The sequence below is a fragment of the Nannospalax galili genome, unplaced genomic scaffold, assembly GCF_000622305.1.
Source record: "Nannospalax galili isolate Female #2095 unplaced genomic scaffold, S.galili_v1.0 scaffold610, whole genome shotgun sequence".
Taxonomy (NCBI): Eukaryota; Metazoa; Chordata; class Mammalia; order Rodentia; family Spalacidae; genus Nannospalax; species Nannospalax galili.
In genome coordinates, this window is record NW_008329141.1 from 2,257,218 (window position 1) to 2,264,001 (window position 6,784).

Here is a 6,784-nt window from a genome sequence, read left to right on the forward strand (position 1 = left end):
TCACAGAGATCTACCTGCCTCTGCCTCCCAAGTACTGGGATTAAAGGTGTGCACCATGCCCAGCTTTTCATTTGATTTTTAATTAGGATATCCCCAGCCTACATTGATTTCATTTCAATTAGATTTCTTTTTCCAGGGGTAGGACTATTCTGTCTGGTCCTCTAATAGTGATGCTGAACAGAAACAGTGAGCTTCAGTTACCAAGTACCACTCAATTATGAGTGAAGAAGTGATACTCCATCATGTGCTATGGTGCTGTGTTGTGGTGTTAGAGAAAGTAGGCATATCGAATGCAGTATCAACTTCAAATGGACATGATTCCATTATATATATTCCATCCCTGTGTATCATATTTCTTCTCTCTGGAATCAGGCATCTGCTTGTCCTCCTTCAACTCTTCTCTCTTTTATCTTTTACTCCCTCAGACATCTCAAATCTCTGGTTAGAGGGTCTCTACTTTAGAAGGCCAAGTCTCTTGGGACCAAGGCATTTCAAGCACATAGGAAAGAAAAGGTTGACTATTTTCCCAGGATATAGGATATGTAGAAACTTGTTTTAGTGCTTTTAGTTAGTTATACTAAAGACAAAATGCAACAAATTATTATTCTATTTTTATGTTTAGAAAATAGCAAATTACAGGTATGTTAACAATGTTTAAACCAGACAAAAATAAAATAATAGCAACCATTTCAAATTCTCATGGTTCACTTATCTTTTATAGGGTTTGATTGCATTGAAATGTTGTGTTTAATTTAGTTATTTTATGAACTTGGCAGAATTTTGCAAAACTGTACCACTTAAAAATTTTTCTAAGTGAGTTGTAAAAACTAAATCTGTAGTGAATCAAGCAGAGTACAAAATGTACTCTGAAGATGTTTCGGAATGACTGTAAATGAAGGGAAAGGCATGCTGTCATTACTGGTGAAATGGAGAGGCTATAAAACCCATTCTCTTTATTTTGGATAATAACTAAAGGTGAGGAGCAATATATAGAAGTCAAAGCCTAAAATATAGTATTAAGTACAACATCTTCAAGAAATAAAGATTGTGAAAATTTTAAATACATTTTATTTCCTCCTGGCTACCACCAGATGAAATGAGATCAATTAAGATCATCATCCTTTGCTTCTTGAAAATTGAGTCCACATTACCCAGAGACCAGGAGTGCTAATGACTCTGCAGTCAGATACTGTTTGGATTATCCATATGAAGACTTACCATCCATTCTGGGGTCAAGTAGAATTCCTAACTTATGCTCAAGGGGGCCTGTATTGTAAGAAAAAGATGACTAGAGACAGTAAACAAAAGTGGTTTAAAAATCAAATCCATGTCAGTATGCATGTTGTTATACTTATTTTCCAGCCTCCAGAATCTCTTAGAGTACGTTTCAACTGTTTAATGCCCAACATAAGGCACTGCTGTCTGAACATCCTATCTATATTGTTTAAGGGATTATCAGTCAGCTCTTATATTGATGGTATTCATATAGCTCAAGGGAAGTGGGATCTATAAAATGACCCTCAAAACAGACACATTCACCTGCAGACAGATAAGTTTTACCTGGCATTTGCTCTTGAGATGGACTAGAAAAATTTCCATTGTTTGTTTCTTCTTTTGTATTTCTGTCTAGTTTGTACTGGTGCTTGTTTTGGTTGCTTTAATGTGACTAATGGATTTAAAGTCACTTTATTTTTTTCTGTATAGTTAGTGTTTATTACTGTTTCACATGAATTGGAATGAAATCTCCAAATATATTTGATAAAATCTGAGAGGCTTCTTTGAGTATTGTTTAATTAATGCTCACTTTAAATCAAAGGTGTTTTTCATATCCTTAATGCTAGGAAATTTTTGTAAGACATTTTCAGAAAACTTAGAATTAAATAAGAAGCTTATAAATTTTTATTGCAATTATTTAAAGAAACTTGAAAACAATATAACTAATGGACTAAGATGTTTAGTAATCAAGACTTATGTTCTAATGTCAAATATTAATTATTCAGTTAGAATTATAGCTTGATGAAGGGATTTTAAAATTTCACCATTTTAAATTAGGATTAAGAGTTAGGCAGAAGAACAATGCTTTCACCTTTAGTGTTTCTATTTGGCTATTTTATACTTTCCTCCACTTTTTCTTCATTGGTAAAGCCCTGTCTTTGTTGAAAGAATATACCACTGTTTGGATCCTGATCACCTCTGTTTCTCAGTCAAACTCCACAATTTCTGACAAGTCACTAAAATGGATGACCAAAGTCCATTTTCTTTCCTAAAATCTTGTGAATTTTTTGGGCACCTCATGAAGGATGCTGAAATAGTGGGGATCCGTGGATGAATGGTGGTGTGGAAGAAAAGTGTCTGAGATGAGCACTCACAGAACGTCAATTCATCATCTCCACTGGGGTGTGGTCCAGAGGACATGGCATGAAGACTATGGAAACAGAGATGGGTCACTTGCTCAACGAATACTGTGACTTTTGTGACTTTGTGTTGTGCTAATTTGACTGGCACTTCAATAACACAATGTGGATCTTTTCTGTGAGAAACCCACTGTCCAGTCCCACTTCCTAAATGCCATCTGAGAAAAACAATTTCCAGGTAGGTGATGGGACTCATTGAAGATGATTCAGATAGTTAATAACATAAATAACACTGACATAGGTCTCTTGAGGTCAAGGAGATAGAAAAAAATCATAGGTGTATGTCTCATTTTTGTGGACTCACAAAAGCTAGGATTTGCCGTTAGCTACACTGCTGTCGAAATGTATCAATGAATAGAGTTCTGACACTACCTAGGTGGCTGGAAGCTAGGAGAATGACTCACAGTTTCTGACAGAATGAATGAATGAAGGAATGAAGGAATGAATGACATCCCATTGATAGTATTGATGTCAGTGTTCTGTCCACACAAATCCTGTTCTATTTTAGAAGCCTTAAAATATTACTTTCCTTTTGCTACTGTAACTATCACAGTGACTTCAGAGAACACTTAAGAGTACATTCTTTTTCTCCTATCTTACTAGGCTAACAACCTAGATGATGATAAGGCTATATTTTTTGTGTGTTACCTTTAGGAGAAACTCTTTCTTCTTGCCTCTTCTACTTGCTTGTGACTTCCTGTATTCTTTACCTTATGTCCCCCTCTGTCTTCAAAGCAGTCAGTGGCCAATCTAGTATTTTTTATGTAGCTCCATTTGACACTGACTTTTCTGCTGCCTGTTTGAAATGCAAGGACCTTTGTGTTTATATTGGGACACTCAAGTGATCCAGGATAAAGTAACCCAGGATCTACCTTTCCTAAATATTTATTTTAAATTGTGTATGTGTGTGTGTGTGTGTGTGTGTGTGTGTGTGAGGTTCAGTTCCCAACCCCAACATCTGGTGGCTGACAACCTCTTATAACTCCAGCTCCAGAGGAATCCAGTATCCTTCTGGCCTCCACAGGTACCTGCACTTACATTCACTTACCTACATATACAAACACACAAGTTAAAAATAAATTCTTAAAATATAAAGTCTATTGACTAGAAATCTTAATTCCTCTGTGCCATGGCAGCATATTTGCAGGCTCTGGAGCATAGGACATGGACATCTTTGGATGACCAGGATTCTGACCACCATGCCCATAGATGCTATACATTCAATGGATTTAATGATACCCTGAACATTCTTATGCTTCAGATACCTGGTATGTAGAGACAGGTTCAGAAAGACCTGATGACTCAAAGATTAAATAGGTCTTCATGATAAACCCATAACCATATTTGCCCTTAAATTAATACATATTGTATATAAATCTATTATATCTTGTCACATAGTTGGTTCTCCCAAGAGAGCAGTGTGCACCATTCCTGGTACTGTTGACATTGTGGACCAGATAATTCTTTGTTGTGGAGGTTGTTTTGTGTATTGAAGGATGTTTAGCAGCATTCTTAGCCTCTACCTGCTAGATTTCAACCACACACCCCAGTTGGTCTACAGTTGGGGTAGCCAAAACTTTCTCCAGGTATTGCCAAATGTCCTTCTGGAATCATAACCCATCTCCTTTAAGCCATGAACTTCTTTAGATTAGAAGCTAGTCTTTAATTGCTAGAATCCTTAATCTGGTGCCTTATTTACTAGCAATTTCCAATTTAATCATCATCACTGGAGAAACAGAAGAAAGTCTTACTTCTACAGTAAATATTTGAAATGTAGTTGGAGATGAGCTAAGTTCTAGAAGATATTGCCCATTTACATATACAGAATCCAGTTTTATTCAACCTTCCAAGCAGAAAACTCATTGTCACTGACTGGTATCCAGACAAGCCTTAATACTTGACTGATATACTGCATTGTCTCCATATTTAATATACATGACTGAGACTTTCCTGAGACTTAGAAGGAGATCAGATCTTGAGTCCTGGGTTTGAGAGATCTCTATGTGTTGCAAGCAAACAGTAAAACACAGTACATTTGATCGATTCCTTGGCACCTTTGATATTAGAGCCATCTTTAGGAGATAAAGGTCAAGAAATTAGTGAGCACCCATCATCGTGGTCCTTTACCCTTAAGGATCTGTTCTCATGACTCCAAAGCAAAGCTTTTCACATCTTTTGTCCTGCATCTCTGAGATGGAAGAGGGTGCTTTCAAATATTGTGAAGATGTGTTGATTGTATGGATTTGGAGTACTGGGAAGATTTGAAGAGTAAAGACACATTGATTAATTAGTAGAACTCTTCCTCGCAGATAACAGGAATGCAGAGACTCTTGTGTAATGAGTGATAGTTATAAAAGTATAGAGCCTCATTTTCTCTTGTGTGTTCTGACCAGAGGTCCCAACAGTGTTCATCACTCAGCATGAGCTGCACCATTTGTATCTGGGAATATTTTGTGAAAAGATTCCTTCTAGTCAGTGTGTATACATTACACTTAATATTTAGATATAACATTATAAAATGTGGCATCAATTCCTTTTACTGGCAATTAGATATACTGAGCATTAGAATTTATGCATAGATTTATTAAAATAATATTTCATATTTGAAAAGAAACATGTTTATTTCTATTACAGAAGACAATGGGGAACTTAGAACTAATTCATCTATAGCAAATTTATTATTGTTTTAAATTTTATTTTACATGTTTGAGTGTTATGCTTGCATGTATGTAAGTGTACCCATGTCCTGCAATGCTTGTGGAAGTCAGAAGAAGGTGTCAGATCCCTTGGAACTGAGTTACAGACGGTTGTTAGCTGCCATGTGGGTGCTGGGATTCAAACCTGGGGCCTCTGCAAGAGCAGCCAGTGCTCTTAACCACTCCAGACTCCCTTGCCCCAAATAATTTTTAATAGAGGTGCTAAGAATACACACTGAAGATTTTTACACAATTTTCTTTTTTCAGTACTAGGGATTGAATGTAAGTCCTCACACAAAGTGGCAACTGCTGTCCTACTGAACTACATCCCTTATAATTTACTTTTTATTGATTGCAATGATTCATTCCCAATTGGTCAGCCCTAAACACGTATCATACAACCATAGTTAAATGAACTCAGTAGATCATATATCTATCTCTCTATAGAATGATATATGTATGTATATGCAGCAGTAATAATCAAGAGGAGGTCACAAATTCAGGGGGAATTGGAGTGCACATGGTAAGAGTAGGGGGGAAAGAGAGAGGTGAAAATGATTTAAATGCAGGACTCATGCATGAAATTCGCAAAGTTTTTTTTTTTTTTTTTTTTTTTTTTTTTTGTCTTTTTGAGACAGGGTCTCCCTGTAGCCCCAGCTGTCCTGGAACTCACTATGTGGACCAGGCTGGCCTTGAACTCACATAGATCTGCCTGCCTCTGCCTCCTGAGTGCTGGGATTAAAGACGTGTGCCACCGTGCCCAGCCAATACAGTTTTTTTAAAAGTTAAAAAAAAGATAAATATTGTTACAACCATTACTGTATAGAGAGCAAAATGTCTGGGTGGTCGCATGAGAATTAATAAATGTAGTTACATTGCACTGTTAAAAAATAAAAAAAACAGAAACAAGACAACTTTTTTGCTTATGAAATATACATAAATATTTTAATTTGATAACTTTTTATTACTCATCCCAGAGCCTCTGGCCAATCAACATAAGGACTGGTCTCCAACATTTGCCAACTTCAGTCATATAAAAATCATAGCTTTACACAATTTTTTATTTTGTCATTATGAATGTATACTTGTCAAGGTAGAAGGACAGAACATATTTTTTTAACAGTTTGTTGGCTTGATTTATAACTTTAAATATTTAGACATATGGTATATGGGCCTCTATTTGTGTTCTTGTCCTGGGAGGGCCTATATACAACAACTTTATAAGGTTGGAATTGTCATTCTCATCATTTAGAGAAGGGCCCTAAAGTTCAGAGGCATTATGTAAATTTCTTAAGACAATCCAGTTGGTAAGTGGAAGAGGTAGTTTCTCACCCTGGTTTTCTTGCCTGCAAAAGTCTCATAAAACCACAGTACTTGTTACTAATGATTACAATTCTTGCTGTGGTCTTCTTGAGGAAAAGGGATGGGGAACATACAAGGTGTGGGATGCCACTCCTATCTGCCTGCTCGTCTAAGAAACATCAGGCTACTTAGAGGAGAGAGAGAGAGAGAGAGAGAGAGAGAGAGAGAGAGAGAGAGATAGATAGATAGATGATTCAGAATAATGAAGTACTGGAATGTTGATACATAAATTGCTTTCAGTCCCATTGAAGCACACCCAATCCTATCTGTGGAGCAGAGATTTCCAAGAATATGAAGACTTCCTTATATCTT